At 41.7% G+C, this 25,910-nt stretch overlaps 1 long non-coding RNA gene across 1 annotated transcript; it reads left to right on the top strand.

Annotated features, from left to right (window-relative positions):
* The first annotated feature begins 16,036 nt into the window (after window positions 1–16,036).
* LOC113141749 (uncharacterized) lies at window positions 16,037–23,571 on the top strand. The gene is made up of 3 exons (XR_003296806.1): window positions 16,037–16,168; window positions 22,348–22,461; window positions 23,363–23,571. It is a non-coding gene; the product is annotated as an uncharacterized LOC113141749 (long non-coding RNA).
* Window positions 23,572–25,910: the final 2,339 nt, after the last annotated feature.

The following is a 25,910-nucleotide window of genomic DNA, read 5'->3' as shown; positions in this document are numbered from 1 at the left end:
GGCTTGGGTTCAGGTGAGGTCATTGGTAAGCTGCCAGGTTGCCGGTAAGGCGCAGGTTTTGGAGCAGCCGATCTTTAATAATGCGCAGATTTTAAAACCTCTTGTCTACCCCGCCCCCTTTTTTGCAAATGGCCGAAAAACACATAGGTAAATTAAACTAGCTGTTGTTCTTACATTTTAAGAGTTATTTTGACGGCCTTGGTGCCGATTGAAGCAAAAGCGTCCCAGTTTTCTATCGGCGCGCTGTAGAATGTGAAACATGACTCCCCTCCCCCTCTAGCGTCGAGCGCTGCCTGCCCAGTGTTGTCATGGCTACATTTACAGTAAGGAGGGGCTGCGTTAAAGCCCACTGTTGCGTCATCTGGCACGACATGCAATATGTTGATTTTTAGGCCTCATCATTGGCTACAAGATGCGTCTGTCACCATTTACGACCAATTTGACTGGCTAATTCTCCTGTCAATCGAAGTTAGAATATGCCCCCTGACTGGGATTTGCTCTGAGGGTGTGAATTCTATTGGTTTTACCGTTAGTTACGCTGTGAAACGTAACAACACGTTTGATTGAGGCCTCATGTGATTCACAGAAGCTTGCTATGTCAAACTTTATTGAATAAACTGACAAAACAGCCGTAAAACGAAGCGGTTTACGGCTTATTATGAGGAGGACGATGGATTTATGGATTTACTGTACAATATTACGTCTCTTTGGACTAAAACATGGGTGCACTTTGTTCTATGGATTCTAACGAACAAAACGATATGCGACACTCTATTATTGAGTAAACATATGAAGTTACACGAGAGAAAGGTAAGGAACAGCGTATTGTACTGTATTTGTACTTTTGTTTAAATATTAAGAAACTGTAGTCGCTGTGATTATTCAATCCAAAATTGCTTTATGTCATTTGAATCGTGAGACTTTAAGGTTTTATTAGACATAAAATTTTTTAGACTGTATACACATTTTCCGACGATCTTTTGAGGCATATCTGGACATGCAAAAAATCGGAGCGGATCCGCTCTGGGGTAAAACTAACAGGTTAAAAGGGGGGAGGCCGCTGCGAACAAGAGTGTTAGAGGGGTGGGGGATATGTAAGTTGGGTGACGTTATGACGGCGGAGGGTGTTTTTGACGTGGTCAGATGGCAAGGGCCTACATATAACAAGTGGAGACTAGCTAGCTTCTGGAGGGTGTTGGAGGGGTGGAAAAACTGAGGGCGGATGGCGGGGAGGGGGGGGGGGCCCTGGGATCCCAAGGTTTGTGCTATTGGGGCTGCCAGGGGCACCGGCTATGGAAGAAGCAAAGACTTCCTATTGGTACCGGTTTTTCGTCGCCCAGCGGAGCAGGAGGCCGGCGGCAGAAGTACGTTGGGCGGCTGTGTTTGAGGGGAAGGATTGCAGAAAGATCTGGGGAAATTTGCATTGCAGATTTAATGGTCACCAGTGCTTCAGCAATGACTTTAAAATCCGACATAGAAGGGTTTTTACAGGGATTGTGCTCCATCAGATAGACAAGAAGAAGTTTGCCAGGGCATGTCCCAAGTGCATGGCAGAGGATGAAACACTGGAACACTTGTTGATGCGCTGCAGGACAATACAGGGGTTTAAAGCGGCAGTGAGGACCCTTTTAGAAACTAGATGTGGCCTGGTAGTGGAGCTGGACGAGGACTGGGAATGGTTGTGGGTTTTTGGCCTAACGACAACAGTATGGTCAATTTCTTGTTGAGTTCGGCAAGGAGGGCCATTATGTTGGTAAGAAATTATGCCTTATTTGAGCAGAAAGCAGTGAGCCTAGTGAGAGTCTACCAAAATATAGTGAGAGCCCACCTTAGTGGATTATTTCAGGAAGACAGAGATTGGTTTCTGGGAGTGTTTGGTCGATTTTCAACGTTCTGTGGGGCGGGAGAGGGGACCGAGCTGTTGTTCGATTTTGGGTTTTAGGAGGGGGGGGGGCTTCTCCTTTTTTTGGGGGGTTTTGTGTTTGGGAGTTGATGTGGGGGTTTTTTGGGGGGGGGGTTTGGGATTTCATATGCTGTATAGTTTGTGTTGGTTGCAAATACGACACTGAATGGTGGATGAGGGCTCTTCTGCTATGGGGGGGTGGGGACTGCACAGGAATGGGGGTTTTTTGGGGTTTTTTGTGTAGATGGGAGGCTTCTTTGGGGGGGATTGGATGGGGTGTTAGCGGTGATAGTTTGAATTCCATGTATATTGTATGTTTTATTGGTTGTAATGCAGCACTGAATTTTTGATAATAAAAAACAACAAAAAAAAAAACCTGCGCCCGATCCCGTCCGATCTCGGAAGCTAAGCAGGACCGGGCCTGGTTAGTACTTGGACGGGAGACCACCTGGGAATACCAGGTGCTGTAGGCTTCTCTTGTTTTGGGTACCAGCTGGAAAAAGGCGGTGGTTGGGGTGGACGGGTGAGAGACACCGCTCAGGGTTTTCACCCGGGAGACCGGGGTTCGATACCCGCCTCGAGCAGATGTGAGAAAGGCTCTGCAGAGTAATTTAAAAAAAAAAAAAAAAAAAAAAAAACAGCAAACCAAAAGTACATTTTAATACTGGGAGACACAGCAGATACCCATCTGAAAATGTGAAGTGCGAAACTTTGCGAGATCTCGCAAAAGTTTTGCGAGATCCCGAGAAACTTTCTCATTGTAAATCTACTTCCGGGTCAGACTGTCTCCATGGAAACGACAACAATGGAAAGAATACAAGTGTGGGAGCAGTTCGTAGAGTTTTATTTTGAGCTAGGGCTCAAATACAGAGACATTAAATCAGTGCTTGGCAGTAAACACGGTTTTTACCTAAGTGAGAGACACCTGAAGAGAATACTTAACAAAAGGGGTTATTCTCGTGGTAAAACGTACTCCGAACTGGCAGACTTGGCTGATTTCGTTAGCAACGAACTGCAGTATTCCTAACGTCTCAGACGACGGAACTACGTTAGTAGCCTTGCTTGCCTTAATGACACTCCTCTGGGATCCAGCTCCTTCAAAACCAAGAGCACATCCTCCTTCCTCACACGCAGTCCGTGTTCTCGGCATTTAGCGTACATCCAACGGTACCCGTGAAGTTGCCCGGAGTACTGCAGTTCGTTGCTAACGAAATCAACCAAGTCCGCCAGTTCGGAGTACATTTTACCACGAGAATAACCCCTTTTTTTAACCCTCTGGGGTCTGAGGGGGTTTTTGGGGCCTGGACAAATTTTGACATGTCCTGACATTTGTGCTTTTTTCAGTGTCTTTTAAACATATTAATGTCTAAAGTCTGATAACACTGTAATCAGCACAAACTTGGCTACAATAATATGTGAGCAGCAAGTTTATACATGATTGTGTTTTTGAGAAAAAAGTGTTTATGCATGTGTAACCCACTCAAAATGTAAAGAAAACAAAAAGACCAAAGTGAAGTTTGTGTATTTTGTTATTCTGTGTATTTCTGTGTTGAATGGGTATTTCTGTAGAAGGCCAGTAGGTGGCAGTGTAATATAGTCATCAAAAAGGAAACCGGAAGCTATCGGGTCTCCCTGGCCTTGAATTAGGAATAAAAAAAAGAAATATAGCCGCAAGCGGCGATGAACGGCCCTCGCCTCGAGCGAACCGCGTCCCCCAGCGAACCGCGTCCCCGAACAAACCGCATCCCTAAGCGCCTCTCCATGAACGGACCAAACCACCGAGGAGACCACCTCCTCCCGAGTGCCTCCCCTAGGTGCCCCCCTGAATGGGACAGCCTCCCGGAGTAGCCCCCCTGAATTGACTACCCCCCAAAAATTGGCTGCCCCCCAATACCCCCCCCCCCCAAGAAGACCACGTCATTTAGTGGACCCCCGCGGACGTCTGTGCCAAATTTGGTACAATTCTGACAAAGTAAGTTTAACCCTCTGGGGTCGACGCACGCGCCGGCGCGTTTTGACGCATCTTTTTCTGATAAGGCCGAAACAAACTTAAATTACTCCGTCAATTCTGATCGTACAGATAAAAGAAGTATATCATTCAAATCTGTAAAGGGTCTAGTTTTAGTGGTATACCATCATAATAACAACAAAACGCTGTGCTTTTTTTAAATAAAGAAAGCCGACAGGGTGCGCTCTCTGACTTTTCTGTCTCTGCCATTTCTCTTCACAGACGCGTAAATAAAACAACCAGAATCTCAGCGAATACTTGGCTCATAAAAATAAGAATTATATGGCTAGAAAGCTTGAAATGTTTTCTTTTAGGTGACACAATTCAAGTCAAAAACAAATCATCACTTTTTATTTAATCCGTATGAACGTAAGGAGAAGTCCGTTTTTTCCTGTCTCACCTCATTACAGGTAATGCGGTCCCGCCTTGTACACTGTCCACTGTTCACATGTAAATAATCTCAGGTGAACCAGGTAAATATGTGCACGCCCCCGAGAAATGACACAAAATATCAAACTTCATCATAGAATTTACTCACTTTTTCGGCGTGTTTGGATGATGGCACGTGAAGTGGCGCTCCTTACATTCCACACAGAGACAAATAGTTTAGTTTGTCCTCAGAGTAAAAACACTGATTTTAACTCAAATGAGGATCGTTTGCTCCTCATTGTGTTGTATTGTACAGCACTAATCCGTCCCATCTACATTGACTGAAAGGCTCATTATGCGCGCCTTTGTCTGGACGTTCAAGTGCGTCTTTTGTGTTCTCAGGTAAATCACATGACTATTCATCCTCAGACACACCCTCTTGCATATGGCCTTTCTGGACAAAAAGTGTCTTAGAAAATTTAAATCAGTGTATTGTTTTCTGTGAATGTGTGAAGAAGATGACATTCACAGCACTCTGAAGTAAACACTTTAGCCTACAACATGCTGGTCTCCAAAGTCTTGTGAACCAATGTTCTGTTTGTGTTTTATGGTCTTATTTCAGTGAGTAAAAAATTGTAGTTTTTCACTAGCCATGCATAAACACTTTTTTCTCAAAAACACAATAATGTATAAACTTGAAGCTCACATATTATTGTAGCCAATTTTGTGCTGATTACAGTGTTATTAGACTTTAGACATTAATATGTTTAAAAAACACTGAAAAAAGCACAAATGTCAGGACATGTCAAAATTTGTCCAGGCCCCAAAAACCCCCTCAGACCCCAGAGGGTTAAGTACGTAGGCGGCGCTATTGCAACTATAACGTGTTGTCCAATTGGCCTTTTGATGAGGATGCCCTGAAGGATGCTTGTGCCAAATGTGGTACTGTTCTGACAAAGTAAGTGCAAGTACATAGGGGGCGCTATCCGCACCCCCCCACACCCCCCCAAGTAGACCATGTGCCTGTCTTAGTGGACCCCCACGGAGGTCAGTGCCAAATTTGGTACAGTTCTGACAAAGTAAGTGCAAGTACATAGGGGGCGCTATTGCATCTATAGTGATTTTCTTAAGTCACATGGCCAGTGGGCTCTACAATTCATCAATTGGTCCGATTGAAATCCGACCATGCGTTTGTGAGTTATCACAATATGAAGATGGCAAAACATAGGTCAACTTCTGGGGTCCGCAAAGGAAAACCGTAAAAGTTAGCAAAAAAATTTGGATAACTTTAGCTGCCCCTTCATGTCTAGATGATGCTCACCAAGAATCAGCTCATTCGGTCAAAAGCCCTAGGACGAGTTCGCTCAGGTACGAGGTGTGTGAAAACTGGACATTTTGCAAAATTCTCATTGGAAATGAATGGCGAGATTTGGTCATCACCATGGCAACAGCATTGAATATAGGGCATGGGTCCAATTGGCTTTTATGATCAGGATGCCCTAAAGGATGTGTGTGCCAAATTTGGTACAATTCTGACAAAGTAAATGTTTTGGTTTGAATGGCAATTTTCAAATCGTTATACAGGGGGCGCTATTGGGCCTATTTTGATTTAGTTTAATGAAATGGGTTCAGGGCGGCAGGGATTACAATTCATCAATTGGTCCGATTCAAATCCGACCATGCGTGTGAGAGTTATTACAAGTTGAAGAAATGGTGGCGAGCCAAAAATCGTACGTCGGCTGGAAGGCGGCATCAAACGAAAACCGTGAAAGTGAGCGAAAAAATTTGGATAACTTTTGCAGCCCCATGGGTCTAGGTGATGCTGACCAAAAATGAGCTCAATCGGTGAAAAGCCCTAGGACGAGTTAGAAAGAATGCGAGGGCAGCAAAAAACGGCGAACTCAATGACCTTTAGATAAACTCCAGGCTGGTGGACTTCCTGTTGGTCATATGACCTTGACATGATAAGCTTTTTTGCTTGCCCCGAAAGGAAGAAGAGGCGTGCTGAGTTTGGTGAGTGTGCGATGAAAAAAATGTGGGTCGGCCTCCCATAGGCGCAATGTATTTCAACTTTTCCCGGGGGCGCTGTGGAGCCGTTGTTTTGAGGTCGTGTGTGAAACCTTTAAAAAACAAAATTTTTTCACGATTCTGACTTGGGTGCAAATTTTTGTGAGTTTTCGAATATGTTCAGGGGGTCAAAATTGAGTTTATTAAAGCGCAGAAAAGTATAATAATAAGAATATTCCTAACGATTTCCAGGCCCACGGCCACCTGTCAATCATAATATATATATTTTCGGAAAGGTCTCGCGCAGTCCCACGTCATGGTGGGGTGTGGGTAAGTCATCCATGCTACCTGGGGGGACCCCTTGCAATTTTGTACTCCTGGCTCACTGAGCGATTACAATAGGCCCTTGCCTGCACTTTCAGTGGGCTCGGGCCTAAATAGAGTTGTTGCTGCAGCGAGAGCGAGGAGTTTTTTCGGTAGCTAGGAAAAACAACTAAAGAGACAAAATATTAAGAGTGTAAATTGGGAAGATCTACTGTTCAGATGCTATATCTTCTGGTTGTTTGCTTTGACGTGCTTGGTGACTAAAGATTTTGAAAGTGAGAGACAGAGACTAAAGAAAAATTGAACGAGGCTGGCGGGTGATGGTTCTGCGGTCAAGGGGAAGACGTGCAGCGTGGGAGCAGCAATGTTTCGGACCAGTCGAGAAGACTAAACACAGGGTGTCCGCGGATCCTTAAAAAGTCTTAAAAAGTCTTAAATTCCATATTATAAAACTAAGGCCTTAATTAGCATTAAAATGTCTTAAATTCGCGTTTCAAAGGTCTTAAAATGAAATCTGACCCCGTAAAGAATATTTTATTTTCATCTTGAAATCAATTTGAAAGCCTTTCGCGTATTTGTTACGCAGAACGAAATAGGCGGAACCAACTAAAATACGGGTTTGAGGGGAGTTTATTTAACACATGCTTTCCGGCAGCTGCGTGAACTGCGGGGAAGTTTCAGCATTAGTCTTTTGCCATGGGTAAATGTAAATTTAATGACAATTGGTTACAAAACCCTAATTTTGCGCCGTGGTTAAGTCCAGTTAGTGGCAACGTGTTCGAGGTCCGGTGCAGGCTGTGCAAAAAAAATGTAAAACTCGGAACAATGGGTAGTAAAGCTTTGGAGACCCACATGCGGTGTGAATAAGACAAAGCGGCTGCGGAAACCTGTCGGAAAACACCTGGCATTTTATTTTTGTTTTACTCAATAAATCAAACGGTGTGTAAACAGTTTATATCAATAAATAGTGTGTTATGGCAATTGGTTGTATTGTGGGATGTTTTATTTTATTTCTACAAAATTGGTCTTAAATTTCATTCAGCGTGGTATTAAAAAGGTCTTAAAAAGTCTTAAATCTAGCTCTTAGAAACCTGCAGATACCCTGAAACAACGCCAGTTTTCATCGCTTACAACTCCAGATAAGCATTGTGACCTCATCAAAATAAAGCTGAGGGAAGTCAAAAACACACTACCCGGGTAGATGAACGTGAATGACATTATTTTGTTCTTTATTCAGAGCTCTGAAGGTTTTCATGTTTAGTTAAATGTAAAAAGTGAAATGTTAGAAGAGAAACTGATGAAAGTGTCGCAGTATAAGGCTTTTTATCTCATATTGTTTGAAGGATGTTTTGCATTTGAAGCAGCCATTAGACTGAACTTTAACCCTGCGTCACTCTGAGCCACAGCTTTGTCTTGTTCTCAGTGTTTTTCTGGGCCGACTGCAGTGACTTTACTCAGAAGTTTAACTCTAGTCAGCAATTTGTTGGCTGTTGCATGTTTTAGATCCATTGGATGTGAATTTATTTCTTTCCAACCAAACCAACAAATCAACTGTTACCAAAAAATGAAACAGGACTTATAAAGGCCCCAATAACATTCAAACATGAATCTTTTTGTCTGATAGATGAATTTAATCCTGGCATCCAAACTTCATTTGGAGAAAACAAACTGATGTTCTGATCATTTTCCTGTTGTCTGACTTCTCATTGAACAAACATCAAACAGAGAAAAACTTGATTTTCATGTAGAAATAAGCAGCTTTGATGTTATTTTAAATAATATTGAAATAAGTTGGAGTTTAATTTATTCCCATGTGTCATAATTTAGGAACTGCTCGGACATTCATGTACAAATATTTCAAAGCTGTACCTAAATAAAATACTTCACTTAGTAAATTCACTGCAGGGTAATACTACTGAACCCCCATGTGTGATGGATGTGGACTGAATGTGAGTCTGGTCCATTACACCATCTGATATCACTGGTTAAATAAAAACCTGGTAGTGCCGGTGGTGGAAGAGGAACTTGGAATATTTTATCAAGAAAATGTACTTAAAGTATCATAGTAAAAGTACTTGTTTCATGTAACCTGTAACTATTCAGTATATAACTACTATTGTCACAATCCAAGTTCTGATCCAGTCCCACTTCTTTTTTTCCTGCCCCTGTTACTTTCTAGACTTTCTACTTATTCCAGTCTCCAGTTCCCAGATTTGCCTGCCTCCCATTTTTCCACCATGAACACCCAAAGAAAAACCTCATCCCTCCTTGGTTTTGTGAAAACGTTACTTGCCTCGATGTGCTGTTTACTGCACAGCTGCTGAAACACGATAGAGCTTCTTTCTTTGCTTTTGCTGCTTCCTGTCACACATTCAGGTAAGATCCACATTAAAAATCCTGTGTTATACATGTAGTTGTTGAAGTGTTGGATCATACAGTTTTTACTTTCATTTTCATTCTAGTCTTTAAAATACTTTATCATTAACAGACAAACTTGAAGCTGGTTTCTCAGCTAAGCTGTTTTGTGTGTGTGTGTGTGTGTGTGTGTGTGTGTTTTATACTTTAAATAAAATGAAACATCATGTTTTCTGTTGATTTAATCTGACTACACTGAACTAGTAACTGTAGCTTCTAGTTAATTGTTAGACAAAGACTTGTCAGGTCTAGCAAACTGACCAGTGTGCACCTGTTCCTGTTCCAAAGTTAGTCCAAAGTATGTCCAGATATTTCACCAAAGATCGTCGGATAAATTTGAATACAATCTAACACATTTTATATCTAATAAAACCTTAAAGTCTCACGATTCAAATGGTATAAAGCAATTTAGTATTGAATATTCACAGCGACTACAGTTTCTTAATATTTAACAACAGTACAAATACAGTACAGTACGCTGCTTCTTACCTTTCTGTCGTGTTACTTCATGTGTACTCAAACATGGAGTGTCGCATAGTAAATCCATAAATCCATCGTCTGCCTCATGAAAAGCTGTAATCCGCTTCGTTTTACGGTTGTTTTGTCCGTTCATTCAATAAATTTTGACTTAGCAAGCTTCTGTGAACCACATGAGGCCTCAATCAAACCTGTTTGTTACGTTTCACAGCGTAATTAGCCCTAAAACCAATAGAATTCACATCCTCAGAGAAAATCCCAGTCAGGGGGCATAGACTAACTTCGATTGACAGTAGAATCAGCCAGTCGCATTGTTTGACACTGGGCAGGCAGCGCTCGACGCTAGAGGGGGAGGGGAGTCATATTTCACATTTTACAGCGCGCCGATAGAAAACTGGGACGCTTTTGCTTCAAACGGCACCAAGGCCGTCAATATTACTCTTAAAATGTAAGAACAACAGCTAGTTTAATTTGGCTATGTGTTTTTCAGCCGTGTGCTGAAAAAAAGGGGGGGAGGGGGGGTGTAACCATTGGGTTAAATTTGCATGTGGTCACTTTGCTGTTGGACTTGATCCTCAACAGATGAACTTCCTCCCATCATTTCTAATAATTCTGAATCTTGCATATCCAGAGGTAGTAGAGGCTCGAGGTCAGAGCGGGGTCATGAACTGCAGAGAAAGTGAAAACTTGTGTTGAATCATTTAATGCTTCAGTGTTTGTGTTGGACGTGTCGTTATGAGAGAATCAGTGTTACACTTCATCTGTGAGCATCTACAGTGTTTTGGCTCATCAGTGAAAAACCATCTTTATCATTTGATCATGTTAATGAATCAAATCTGTGGAGAATCACTTTAATCTGGGTTTGGACTAGAAATCTGATCCAGTCCTAGTTTTGAGGTCAGAACCAGTTTTAGAGGAAAAACAAAGACCAGATTCATTTTGCCTTTGCTTGTTTGGGTTGTGGTCCGACTGAGTCGAGCTGAAGGACAGTGGAAATTTGCTGAATGACGACTTCACTGATCATCTGGTTGTAGACGGACCAAAAGCTTCTTTCACAGATTTTCTTCTTTCACCTTTTAAGAAACTTTTTCATTGTCTTTCCATTTTGTTGCTACACATGAACTGTTTTATGACATTTATTCTCCATTTATTCTTGATTCTCTTTGCATTTTATTCTCCTCTCCTTTATGCCAATGTGAAGGAGGCATATAGCTCTTCAGCCCTACCCCCACTTGGTGGATCAGACCACAACTTAATATATTTAGTACCAACATACAAGCCTGTAGTAAGACAACAGTCTGCTACCAAGAGGTATGTGAGAGTTTGGTCAAAGGATGCTGAGGAGGCCCTGCAGGAGTGCTTCAGGGTTACAAACTGGGACCTTTTCATGGACGCTCATGGTGAGGACATCGAAGTTATCTCTCACTGCATCACAGATTACATCCACTTCTGTGAGGACAATATTGTTTCGTCCAAAAAGTTCGTTTGTTTCCCCAATAATAAGCCATGGATAAATAAGGACATTAAAGGCCTCCTCAATAAGAAGAAGAGGGCATTCATGGCGAGAGACAAGGAGGAACTCCGAGCCGCACAGAAGGAACTCAAGAGGAAGCTGAGGGAGGCAAAGCAGCTCTACAGAGACAGAGTAGAGCACAAGTTGAGACAGAACAATCCTAGAAAAAGCTGTTGCTAAGCAGCTATCAGACCACTTACACAGGAATGAACTATTTGAAGATTTCCAATCAGGATTTAGAGCACATCATAGTACAGAAACAGCACTGTTGAAAGTTACCAACGATCTTCTCTTAGCCTCAGATAATGGACTTGTTTCGATACTTGTCCTCCTAGACCTTAGTGCAGCATTCGACACCATTGACCACAACATCTTATTACAGAGACTGGAGCATGTGATTGGTATCAGAGGAACAGCGTTAAAGTGGTTCCAATCCTATTTATCGGACAGATTCCAGTTTGTTCATGTCCATGATGAACCTTCCACACGGACAAAAGTTAGTTATGGAGTTCCACAAGGTTCTCTGCTAGGACCGGTTCTGTTCACCCTGTACATGCTTCCTTTAGGATATATCATTAGGAAGCACTCTATTAATTACCACTGCTATGCGGATGACACTCAGTTATATCTATCTATTAAACCTGTTAACACAAACCAGTTAACCAGACTTCAAGCCTGTCTAACTGACATAAAGGCTTGGATGACCAGTAACTTTTTACTTTTAAACTCGGAGAAAACAGAAGTCATTATATTTGGGCCTAAAAATCTCAGAAATAACTTTCTAAATTATAGCTACTCTAGATGGCATAGCCCTGGCCTCCAGCACTACTGTAAAAAACCTTGGAGTTATTTTTGACCAGGACATGTCCTTTAACTCACACATAAAACAAATTTCTAGAACTGCATTCTTTCACCTGCACAACATTTCCAAAATTAGGAACATCCTGTCTCAAAATGATGCAGAAAAACTAGTCCATGCATTTGTTTCCTCAAGGCTAGATTACTGTAACTCATTACTATCTGGATGTCCTAATATCTTAAATAAAAAGCCTCCAATTAATCCAGAATACCGCAGCCAGAGTCCTGACACGAACTAGCAAGAGAGATCATATTTCTCCTATATTGGCTTCTCTTCATTGGCTCCCTGTAAAATATAGAATAGAATTTAAAATCCTTCTTCTCACATACAAATCCCTTCATAATCAAGCTCCTTCATACCTTAAAGACCTCATAGTACCATATTATCCCAATAGACCACTTCGCTCTCAGAGTGCAGGCCTACTTGTGGTTCCCAGAGTTCTCAAAAGCAGAATGGGAGGCAGAGCCTTTAGCTATCAAGCTCCTCTCCTGTGGAACCAGCTCTCAGCCTGGGTTCAGGAGGCAGACACTCTCTGTACTTTTAAGGCTAGACTTAAAACCTTCCTCTTTGACAAAGCATATAGTTAGGGCTGGCTTCAGGCAACCCTGAACCATCCCTTAGTTAGTTATGCTGCTATAGGCCTAGACTGCCTGAGGACCATCGGTGCACTGAGCTCCCCTACCCTACCCCCCCCCCCCCCCCCCCTTTCTCTATAGTCACAGGGCCAGTGGGCTCTACAATTCATCAATTGGTCCGATTGAAATCCGACCATGCGTTTGTGAGTTATCACAATATGAAGATGGCAAAACATAGGTCAACTTCTGGGGTCCGGCAAAGGAAAACCGTAAAAGTTAGCAAAAAAATTTGGATAACTTTAGCTGCCCCTTCATGTCTAGATGATGCTCACCAAGAATCAGCTCATTCGGTCAAAAGCCCTAGGACGAGTTCGCTCAGGTACGAGGTGTGTGAAAACTGGACATTTTGCAAAATTCTCATTGGAAATGAATGGCGAGATTTGGTCATCACCATGGCAACAGCATTGAATATAGGGCATGGGTCCAATTGGCTTTTATGATCAGGATGCCCTAAAGGATGTGTGTGCCAAATTTGGTACAATTCTGACAAAGTAAATGTTTTGGTTTGAATGGCAATTTTCAAATCGTTATACAGGGGGCGCTATTGGGCCTATTTTGATTTAGTTTAATGAAATGGGTTCAGGGCGGCAGGGATTACAATTCATCAATTGGTCCGATTCAAATCCGACCATGCGTGTGAGAGTTATTACAAGTTGAAGAAATGGTGGCGAGCCAAAAATCGTACGTCGGCTGGAAGGCGGCATCAAACGAAAACCGTGAAAGTGAGCGAAAAAATTTGGATAACTTTTGCAGCCCCATGGGTCTAGGTGATGCTGACCAAAAATGAGCTCAATCGGTGAAAAGCCCTAGGACGAGTTAGAAAGAATGCGAGGGCAGCAAAAAACGGCGAACTCAATGACCTTTAGATAAACTCCAGGCTGGTGGACTTCCTGTTGGTCATATGACCTTGACATGATAAGCTTTTTTGCTTGCCCCGAAAGGAAGAAGAGGCGTGCTGAGTTTGGTGAGTGTGCGATGAAAAAAATGTGGGTCGGCCTCCCATAGGCGCAATGTATTTCAACTTTTCCCGGGGGCGCTGTGGAGCCGTTGTTTTGAGGTCGTGTGTGAAACCTTTAAAAAACAAAATTTTTTCACGATTCTGACTTGGGTGCAAATTTTTGTGAGTTTTCGAATATGTTCAGGGGGTCAAAATTGAGTTTATTAAAGCGCAGAAAAGTATAATAATAAGAATATTCCTAACGATTTCCAGGCCCACGGCCACCTGTCAATCATAATATATATATTTTCGGAAAGGTCTCGCGCAGTCCCACGTCATGGTGGGGTGTGGGTAAGTCATCCATGCTACCTGGGGGGACCCCTTGCAATTTTGTACTCCTGGCTCACTGAGCGATTACAATAGGCCCTTGCCTGCACTTTCAGTGGGCTCGGGCCTAAATAGAGTTGTTGCTGCAGCGAGAGCGAGGAGTTTTTTCGGTAGCTAGGAAAAACAACTAAAGAGACAAAATATTAAGAGTGTAAATTGGGAAGATCTACTGTTCAGATGCTATATCTTCTGGTTGTTTGCTTTGACGTGCTTGGTGACTAAAGATTTTGAAAGTGAGAGACAGAGACTAAAGAAAAATTGAACGAGGCTGGCGGGTGATGGTTCTGCGGTCAAGGGGAAGACGTGCAGCGTGGGAGCAGCAATGTTTCGGACCAGTCGAGAAGACTAAACACAGGGTGTCCGCGGATCCTTAAAAAGTCTTAAAAAGTCTTAAATTCCATATTATAAAACTAAGGCCTTAATTAGCATTAAAATGTCTTAAATTCGCGTTTCAAAGGTCTTAAAATGAAATCTGACCCCGTAAAGAATATTTTATTTTCATCTTGAAATCAATTTGAAAGCCTTTCGCGTATTTGTTACGCAGAACGAAATAGGCGGAACCAACTAAAATACGGGTTTGAGGGGAGTTTATTTAACACATGCTTTCCGGCAGCTGCGTGAACTGCGGGGAAGTTTCAGCATTAGTCTTTTGCCATGGGTAAATGTAAATTTAATGACAATTGGTTACAAAACCCTAATTTTGCGCCGTGGTTAAGTCCAGTTAGTGGCAACGTGTTCGAGGTCCGGTGCAGGCTGTGCAAAAAAAATGTAAAACTCGGAACAATGGGTAGTAAAGCTTTGGAGACCCACATGCGGTGTGAATAAGACAAAGCGGCTGCGGAAACCTGTCGGAAAACACCTGGCATTTTATTTTTGTTTTACTCAATAAATCAAACGGTGTGTAAACAGTTTATATCAATAAATAGTGTGTTATGGCAATTGGTTGTATTGTGGGATGTTTTATTTTATTTCTACAAAATTGGTCTTAAATTTCATTCAGCGTGGTATTAAAAAGGTCTTAAAAAGTCTTAAATCTAGCTCTTAGAAACCTGCAGATACCCTGAAACAACGCCAGTTTTCATCGCTTACAACTCCAGATAAGCATTGTGACCTCATCAAAATAAAGCTGAGGGAAGTCAAAAACACACTACCCGGGTAGATGAACGTGAATGACATTATTTTGTTCTTTATTCAGAGCTCTGAAGGTTTTCATGTTTAGTTAAATGTAAAAAGTGAAATGTTAGAAGAGAAACTGATGAAAGTGTCGCAGTATAAGGCTTTTTATCTCATATTGTTTGAAGGATGTTTTGCATTTGAAGCAGCCATTAGACTGAACTTTAACCCTGTGTCACTCTGAGCCACAGCTTTGTCTTGTTCTCAGTGTTTTTCTGGGCCGACTGCAGTGACTTTACTCAGAAGTTTAACTCTAGTCAGCAATTTGTTGGCTGTTGCATGTTTTAGATCCATTGGATGTGAATTTATTTCTTTCCAACCAAACCAACAAATCAACTGTTACCAAAAAATGAAACAGGACTTATAAAGGCCCCAATAACATTCAAACATGAATCTTTTTGTCTGATAGATGAATTTAATCCTGGCATCCAAACTTCATTTGGAGAAAACAAACTGATGTTCTGATCATTTTCCTGTTGTCTGACTTCTCATTGAACAAACATCAAACAGAGAAAAACTTGATTTTCATGTAGAAATAAGCAGCTTTGATGTTATTTTAAATAATATTGAAATAAGTTGGAGTTTAATTTATTCCCATGTGTCATAATTTAGGAACTGCTTGGACATTCATGTACAAATATTTCAAAGCTGTACCTAAATAAAATACTTCACTTAGTAAATTCACTGCAGGGTAATACTACTGAACCCCCATGTGTGATGGATGTGGACTGAATGTGAGTCTGGTCCATTACACCATCTGATATCACTGGTTAAATAAAAACCTGGTAGTGCCGGTGGTGGAAGAGGAACTTGGAATATTTTATCAAGAAAATGTACTTAAAGTATCATAGTAAAAGTACTTGTTTCATGTAACCTGTAACTATTCAGTATATAACTACTATTGTCACAATCCAAGTTCTGATCCAGTCCCACTTCTTTTTTTCCTGCCCCTGTTACTTTCTAGACTTTCTACTTATTCCAGTCTCCAGTTCCCAGATTTGCCTGCCTCCCATTTTTCCACCATGAACACCCAAAGAAAAACCTCATCCCTCCTTGGTTTTGTGAAAACGTTACTTGCCTCGATGTGCTGTTTACTGCACAGCTGCTGAAACACGATAGAGCTTCTTTCTTTGCTTTTGCTGCTTCCTGTCACACATTCAGGTAAGATCCACATTAAAAATCCTGTGTTATACATGTAGTTGTTGAAGTGTTGGATCATACAGTTTTTACTTTCATTTTCATTCTAGTCTTTAAAATACTTTATCATTAACAGACAAACTTGAAGCTGGTTTCTCAGCTAAGCTGTTTTGTGTGTGTGTGTGTGTGTGTGTGTGTGTGTGTTTTATACTTTAAATAAAATGAAACATCATGTTTTCTGTTGATTTAATCTGACTACACTGAACTAGTAACTGTAGCTTCTAGTTAATTGTTAGACAAAGACTTGTCAGGTCTAGCAAACTGACCAGTGTGCACCTGTTCCTGTTCCAAAGTTAGTCCAAAGTATGTCCAGATATTTCACCAAAGATCGTCGGATAAATTTGAATACAATCTAACACATTTTATATCTAATAAAACCTTAAAGTCTCACGATTCAAATGGTATAAAGCAATTTAGTATTGAATATTCACAGCGACTACAGTTTCTTAATATTTAACAACAGTACAAATACAGTACAGTACGCTGCTTCTTACCTTTCTGTCGTGTTACTTCATGTGTACTCAAACATGGAGTGTCGCATAGTAAATCCATAAATCCATCGTCTGCCTCATGAAAAGCTGTAATCCGCTTCGTTTTACGGTTGTTTTGTCCGTTCATTCAATAAATTTTGACTTAGCAAGCTTCTGTGAACCACATGAGGCCTCAATCAAACCTGTTTGTTACGTTTCACAGCGTAATTAGCCCTAAAACCAATAGAATTCACATCCTCAGAGAAAATCCCAGTCAGGGGGCATAGACTAACTTCGATTGACAGTAGAATCAGCCAGTCGCATTGTTTGACACTGGGCAGGCAGCGCTCGACGCTAGAGGGGGAGGGGAGTCATATTTCACATTTTACAGCGCGCCGATAGAAAACTGGGACGCTTTTGCTTCAAACGGCACCAAGGCCGTCAATATTACTCTTAAAATGTAAGAACAACAGCTAGTTTAATTTGGCTATGTGTTTTTCAGCCGTGTGCTGAAAAAAAGGGGGGGAGGGGGGGTGTAAATTGGGTTAAATTTGCATGTGGTCACTTTGCTGTTGGACTTGATCCTCAACAGATGAACTTCCTCCCATCATTTCTAATAATTCTGAATCTTGCATATCCAGAGGTAGTAGAGGCTCGAGGTCAGAGCGGGGTCATGAACTGCAGAGAAAGTGAAAACTTGTGTTGAATCATTTAATGCTTCAGTGTTTGTGTTGGACGTGTCGTTATGAGAGAATCAGTGTTACACTTCATCTGTGAGCATCTACAGTGTTTTGGCTCATCAGTGAAAAACCATCTTTATCATTTGATCATGTTAATGAATCAAATCTGTGGAGAATCACTTTAATCTGGGTTTGGACTAGAAATCTGATCCAGTCCTAGTTTTGAGGTCAGAACCAGTTTTAGAGGAAAAACAAAGACCAGATTCATTTTGCCTTTGCTTGTTTGGGTTGTGGTCCGACTGAGTCGAGCTGAAGGACAGTGGAAATTTGCTGAATGACGACTTCACTGATCATCTGGTTGTAGACGACCAAAAGCTTCTTTCACAGATTTTCTTCTTTCACCTTTTAAGAAACTTTTTCATTGTCTTTCCATTTTGTTGCTACACATGAACTGTTTTATGACATTTATTCTCCATTTATTCTTGATTCTCTTTGCATTTTATTCTCCTCTCCTTTATGCCAATGTGAAGGAGGCATATAGCTCTTCAGCCCTACCCCCACTTGGTGGATCAGACCACAACTTAATATATTTAGTACCAACATACAAGCCTGTAGTAAGACAACAGTCTGCTACCAAGAGGTATGTGAGAGTTTGGTCAAAGGATGCTGAGGAGGCCCTGCAGGAGTGCTTCAGGGTTACAAACTGGGACCTTTTCATGGACGCTCATGGTGAGGACATCGAAGTTATCTCTCACTGCATCACAGATTACATCCACTTCTGTGAGGACAATATTGTTTCGTCCAAAAAAGTTCGTTTGTTTCCCCAATAATAAGCCATGGATAAATAAGGACATTAAAGGCCTCCTCAATAAGAAGAAGAGGGCATTCATGGCGAGAGACAAGGAGGAACTCCGAGCCGCACAGAAGGAACTCAAGAGGAAGCTGAGGGAGGCAAAGCAGCTCTACAGAGACAGAGTAGAGCACAAGTTGAGACAGAACAATCCTAGAAAAAGCTGTTGCTAAGCAGCTATCAGACCACTTACACAGGAATGAACTATTTGAAGATTTCCAATCAGGATTTAGAGCACATCATAGTACAGAAACAGCACTGTTGAAAGTTACCAACGATCTTCTCTTAGCCTCAGATAATGGACTTGTTTCGATACTTGTCCTCCTAGACCTTAGTGCAGCATTCGACACCATTGACCACAACATCTTATTACAGAGACTGGAGCATGTGATTGGTATCAGAGGAACAGCGTTAAAGTGGTTCCAATCCTATTTATCGGACAGATTCCAGTTTGTTCATGTCCATGATGAACCTTCCACACGGACAAAAGTTAGTTATGGAGTTCCACAAGGTTCTCTGCTAGGACCGGTTCTGTTCACCCTGTACATGCTTCCTTTAGGATATATCATTAGGAAGCACTCTATTAATTACCACTGCTATGCGGATGACACTCAGTTATATCTATCTATTAAACCTGTTAACACAAACCAGTTAACCAGACTTCAAGCCTGTCTAACTGACATAAAGGCTTGGATGACCAGTAACTTTTTACTTTTAAACTCGGAGAAAACAGAAGTCATTATATTTGGGCCTAAAAATCTCAGAAATAACTTTTCTAAAATTATAGCTACTCTAGATGGCATAGCCCTGGCCTCCAGCACTACTGTAAAAAACCTTGGAGTTATTTTTGACCAGGACATGTCCTTTAACTCACACATAAAACAAATTTCTAGAACTGCATTCTTTCACCTGCGCAACATTTCCAAAATTAGGAACATCCTGTCTCAAAATGATGCAGAAAAACTAGTCCATGCATTTGTTTCCTCAAGGCTAGATTACTGTAACTCATTACTATCTGGATGTCCTAATATCTTAATAAAAAGCCTCCAATTAATCCAGAATACCGCAGCCAGAGTCCTGACACGAACTAGCAAGAGAGATCATATTTCTCCTATATTGGCTTCTCTTCATTGGCTCCCTGTAAAATATAGAATAGAATTTAAAATCCTTCTTCTCACATACAAATCCCTTCATAATCAAGCTCCTTCATACCTTAAAGACCTCATAGTACCATATTATCCCAATAGACCACTTCGCTCTCAGAGTGCAGGCCTACTTGTGGTTCCCAGAGTTCTCAAAAGCAGAATGGGAGGCAGAGCCTTTAGCTATCAAGCTCCTCTCCTGTGGAACCAGCTCTCAGCCTGGGTTCAGGAGGCAGACACTCTCTGTACTTTTAAGGCTAGACTTAAAACCTTCCTCTTTGACAAAGCATATAGTTAGGGCTGGCTTCAGGCAACCCTGAACCATCCCTTAGTTAGTTATGCTGCTATAGGCCTAGACTGCCTGAGGACCATCGGTGCACTGAGCTCCCCTACCCTAACCCCCCCCCCCTCTCCCACCTCATGTATATTCCACCATTGAATGTTACTAACCTTGTGCTCTCTCTCTACCCTAGTTTGTGCTCTCTCCCTCCCTCTCTCTCTCTCTCTCTCTCTCTCTGTACCTTCTGCAGGTGTCCCTGGTCCTGGAGCTGTTTATCGCTGATGTGCAGTTACTGGCCCCACCAACTTGCAGTGTCTATTTGTTGTTTATTGTTGCTGTTCTTTTCTCTCTGCTCTATCCACTCACCCCAACCGGTCGAGGCAGATGGCCGCCCAAACTGAGCCCGGTTCTGCTGGAGGTTTTTTTTTCTTCCGTTAAAGGGAGTTTTTTCCTCTCCACTGTCGCCAAGTGCTTGCTCATAAGGGAATTGTTGGGTTTTTAGTTTTAGTTTTTGTAAAGTGCCTTGAGATGATTTGTATTGTGATTTGGCGCTATACAAATAAAATTGAATTGAATTGAATTGAATTGAACAATATCAAAGAGGTGTGGAATGGGATGAAAATAATGACTGGTTATAAGAAGTCGCACACTGCTGTGGAAGGAGACTCAAAGTTTGCTAATGAACTTAACCTGTTCTTTAATAGATTTGGCACCACCTCTGCTTCTTACTCTGATCCATTGTCCTCACACACCATCCCTCCTCCCTACACCACCTTAGCTGATGCCTTGGGGTCTCTTCGCATCACCCCACCCAACATCTCTACCAATGCTGCCTCCCCATTGCCCACTGATACCATCTCCTCTATCAGCAGCCATACAACATTGAAGTATACCTCACCTACAATAACTCCTCCCCTGCCCTCATCATCTGACTCCTCATCAACACAATACACAGGCCCAGCCTTTGCCACAGAACAGGTGAGGAAGGAACTAGCTAAACTAAAGGCCAACAAAGCAAAAGGACCAGATGAGATCAGTCCCAGAGTACTTAAGGTGTGTGCTGGACAGCTTGCAGAGGTTTTTCAGAAACTCTTCAACCTCTCTCTGAGGCTCAAAAAGGTGCCTAAGTTATGGGAAATTTCCTGTATTGTCCCATTACCAAAAAGAACCCATCCCAGTACCCTTAGTGACTTCCGACCAGTAGCGCTAACATCACATGTCATGAAAGTGTTTGAGAGACTGGTCCTGCAACACCTGAGGTCCCAAGTGTCTGAATTTCTGGACCCCCTGCAGTTTGCATATCAAGAACACATCGGAGTGGAAGATGCCATCATCTTCTTAATGCACAGAGCATACTCCCATCTGGAGAGGCAGGGCAACACTGTGAGAGTCATGTTTTTTGACTTTTCAAGTGCTTTCAACACTATTCAGCCCCACCTGCTAAGTGCAAAGATGCAGGATATGGAAGTTCCCGCAGACATGGTGGAGTGGATCAAAGACTACCTCACTGGGCGGCCACAGTTCGTTCGCTTAGATGGCTGCATATCTGATGTGGTGATGAGCAGCACCGGTGCACCTCAAGGAACTGTACTAGCACCATTCCTGTTTACACTCTACACCTCAGACGTCCGCTACAACTCAGGAACCTGTCACCTCCAAAAGTTCTCTGATGACTCTTCAATCATTGGATGCATCAACAATAATAACGATGAGGAATACAGACACTTGATAAAAAGCTTTGTTGATTGGTGTAACAACAACTGTCTAAAGCTCAACATCAAGAAAACCAGAGAACTGGTGGTGGACTTTAGGAGAAACAGGAAGACCCCAGTCCCTGTCTCCATCCTTGGAGACGAAGTAGAGATTGTGGAATCCTACAAATACCTTGGAGTCCACATTAACAACAAACTGGATTGGTCAAACAATACAGATGCACTCTTCAAGAAAGGACAGAGCAGACTGTTCTTCCTCAGGAGACTCTGTTCTTTTGGTGTGTGCAACAAGCTACTGAAGATGTTCTATCAGTCTGTAGTAGCAAGTGAACTGTCCTTTGCAGTTGTGTGCTGGGGAGGTGGCATCAAGGTTGGTGAGGCCAACAGACTAAATAAGTTAATCAGGAAGGCAAAATCTGTTGTTGGACTGGAACTGGACAGTCTGGAGGCTGTGGCAGAGAGGAGGATGGTGGACAAAATAAACTCCATATTGGACAATCCTGCCCACCCACTTCATGAGGAACTGTGGCGAATGGGAAGTTCATTCAGCCACAGACTAATTCCCCCTAAAGCCAAGACTGAAAGATTCAGGAAGTCTTTTGTGTCCACGGCCATAAGACTCTATAATTCCTCAATATAAACAATAACGCACACACGCGCACACACACACACACACACACACACACAACCCCCCCCAAATAAACAGTTTATTATTATTACTTTATTACTTTATTAATTACTTTATGAATTACTATTAATCAATATAATTTAAATAATCGCTAATTTAATAACTGCTGTAACAACTGAATTTCCCCTTGGGGATTAATAAAGTACTTCTTCTTCTTCTTCTTTGGACGTTTAGGATGTTTGTCCTGATTGATGACTGATTCCTCACTATTGACTATTGATGAGCTGCTTATTATCTGCTGGCTGATTGTAGATACCCACTTATGATATTGATCAGCTGCAGATGGATTGATTGATCAATTGGCACTGACCTGGTTTTCAGATGACAGAGATCATGATGGAGTCTGGTCCTGTGGTGAGGATAATGTAGAGGCCCCCAGCCTGGCTACAGGGAGTGAGTGCATTGGAAGCTGGTGAGATCCGGGACTGGGCCCAGGTGAGGCTGGTGCGGAGGTGGTCAGTTGTCACATAGTCTTTAGGTTTTGAGTCCAGTCATTTTGAGTTTATTCAGTTTAATTGTAATCAAGTGTCATTCAAAGCAATAACATAAAAGAACAAATACACTGAGGTCCATTAACATACAATTGTGTGTTTTTGTTGTGTGAACTTCATCCTCTGGCAGAGTCACATTAAGTCTGAGAAGGTTCTAATGGACTTAAAAAAACATTTCATTTAACTGCAGTCCAAAGGAACCTGTAGGATGTAATCCACGTTTTAGCTCTTAAAACGTTCCACTTTTAACTTCATCAACTTCAGAGTTTGAAGGTGATCAGTGGCCTTAGTTTTTTTAAGGCCTACCCTGACTTTTCAACATGTGAAACAAACATACACTGTCCACAGTTAGCCTTTATAGGGGTGCAGTATAAATACAGTTATTCATTATAACTGTGTTATATTATAAAATGTTGTGAATCCCAGTCCTGACCTAACCCCCCTCACTGGATCAGTCCTGTCCTGTCCTCTGCTGTAGCACTGTGGTGATGAAGTGTCACCTTGTAGTTCTCACAGCTGACAGGATCCACTAGAGGGCAGCAAAGACCAGAATATGACCAGAGTCTGACTGATGTGAACACTAATATACTGCTGATATTTCCTGTGTGGTACCAAAAGGGCCCGTTCTTATTCATCACATGGCTCCTGCTCCTTCACCTACATTTACTTTATGCATGATGTTCTAGTTTTTTCCATTTTCCAAACTGTGGATTTGGGAAGTGAACAGCACAAATGGTGAACTAGAAAAATGTCTCAGTTGTGTAAATGGAATAGATTTTTCTTCAGTCTCAGTAAATTGAAGTGTGTAATATTTCCTGTCAATCTAATGATTGTCTTTACTTTAGGAATAATCCACTTTCTCAGACGTCATCAGGAAAAAGTCTGATGCCAAACTAAGATGAAATATCATGGAAACTGGAATAACATCATCAACAAAATCAACAGGTTGGTTCAACAAATTGTTTCCTAACTTCCAAGGATGTTTCCAGAAAAGATTAGTGAGAGTTGCTCTAAGTAGATGAACTGAACACTCAGCTCCTTTATTTTCCAAACTAAATATTGGGATCATTTTTGATCTTCATGTATATTTCACATGTAGTTTATCTCCAAATGTCTGAATCAGCCTGATTTGGTGTCTCAGACTTTCCAATGATTGTTTCCAGTTGAATTATTCAATACACACATAAACCAGTGCAGTGAAGTAGCTACAATAAAGAATCATTGGAGATTTTTCAATCTGATCTGACTGGACAAGTTTGCAACAACATAATCTTTGACATTTATTCATGTCTCATGTTGTTTCTTTTTATTGGTTGGATTTTGAAAATCCTCATGTTGAGACGTGATGATAAAACCTCTGGAGTTTTTGATCTTCACTGTACAAATCTTTTTCTATTCTTGTGTCTTTTAAACCTTCATATGATCCATTTATTGTTCAAACAAATCAATACAAATGCAAATATTTCCTAGAACGACATTATTTAGTGTTTGTTACAGCTCCAGTGCAGACACCTGGGACTTGAATCTTGTTTCTCTATATTTCAGTTCTACTCATTCCAATATGTTAGTCTGAAGATGGAGCATGTCTGCATGTTAAATCTGAACATTTGGAATGAGCTGAAAGTGAACAGAGTCCTAACTCTCCCTGTGATTCAAATGAAACACATGGCTCTCTCCAATGAGCCTCCTCCATTATTATTAGCTGTTAGCTACAGGAAATGATGCTGCAGCTTTAATCTCACTTCACAGAAACTCTGTGGAAAATGCTGCAGAAACATGTCATTGATGGTCTCATCTACTTTTCCAGTGGGAATTAGTGGTTGACCTTCAGTCAAAGATCTCTGTTAGCTTCATGACATGAGGTGCACATTGACCTGCCCCCTTTCATCACCTGTTTTTAGACCAGTAGAGTTGAAATCTTGGTAGAACTCAGAGCTGCACAGGTTTTGGCATCTGGCTGTGAATATCCATCCATAAGAAACATATTGTGTGTAAATCAGCTGGGGACACAAACTGACATTGATTTGATTCAGCGTCTTAACGGTGAGGTGGTGTTTAAGGCCCCACAGGAAGTCCTGACATGAGTCTAATCAGATCTCTTGAATCCTTTAAAGTCCAGAGACCAGATTGAATCGGTGCTGCCTGGAGGTTTATCCATGTTCACACAAACTCATGGTCCTCCATGAAAACAGACACATGCAACATGTCTTTGGTCTCATGATTGTGAAGGTCCGTGCAGGCAGACACAGGATGCCAGGAATTTTTCAAAACAAAGGGGATTTATTCACCCTTAAAAAACTTAGGCAAATACAAAAATAACGAATTACTAACTAAAGAGCTCTAAAAGAGGTCAACACAGGATAACTCAACTCAGAAAAACTATTAACTAAACATCTTAGACCCCAAACTAACAAACCAAAAATGACCCAACCCAAATTGACACACAGGGGAACATATATACTGGCTGGCCAAACCAATACACAACACACAGGGGAATAAACACAAGACAACTACTAAATAATTCACAAATAAACTCTAAACAAATAATTTCTAAACTTAATTCTTATTAATAAATACACAAAATTAACATAACAAATAATATTCCAAAATAACTATATAAATCAAATTAAACATCTCCCTTATAGACCTCCCCCTCCTCCTGGGGCAGCCATTGGTATAGTCCAATTGGGGCAAACAGTATTTCAACCTCCCCAAGAACTCAGTCCAATCCTTTGGATGACGCCCCAGGGTCCACAAAACGGTGAGTAGTTACTTCATGGGATGGCCAAAGCTGAGGCCATCACACACCCCCCCTCTTCAAAAGTCTCGCTAGGACAGCGAGACAAGTAGTCTGCCATCACATTAGTCCTGCCCGGAACATACTGGATGGAGAACCTGAAGGGTTGCATAGCCAGGTACCAACGTGTGATCCTCCCATTGGTGTTTTTCATCTGGTCCAACCACCTCAAAGCCTTATGGTCCGTCTGGAGAATAAAGTCTCGTCCCAATAGATAATATTTCAAGGAATCCAATGCCCATTTAATGGCGAGGGCTTCCTTCTCCACCGTGGAATACCGCACCTCCCTCGAGAACAGCTTCCGGCTGATATAAGCCACAGGATGTAGATTGCCTTCTATTTCCTGCAGAAGGACTGCCCCCAAACCTCTATCTGAGGCATCAGTCTGTAACACAAAGTCTCTTTCAAAATCTCAATTTCTCAATTTATCTCAATTTTATTTGTATAGCGCCAAATCACAATACAAATCATCTCAAGGCACTTTACAAAAACTAAAACTAAAAACCCAACAATTCCCTTATGAGCAAGCACTTGGCGACAGTGGAGAGGAAAAAAACTCCCTTTAACGGAAGAAAAAAACCTCCAGCAGAACCGGG

The sequence above is a fragment of the Mastacembelus armatus genome, unplaced genomic scaffold (genome assembly GCF_900324485.2).
Source record: "Mastacembelus armatus unplaced genomic scaffold, fMasArm1.2, whole genome shotgun sequence".
Classification (NCBI taxonomy): Eukaryota; Metazoa; Chordata; class Actinopteri; order Synbranchiformes; family Mastacembelidae; genus Mastacembelus; species Mastacembelus armatus.
Note: the sequence above shows the minus strand (reverse complement) of the source record. Positions and strands in the feature narration are given on the sequence as shown.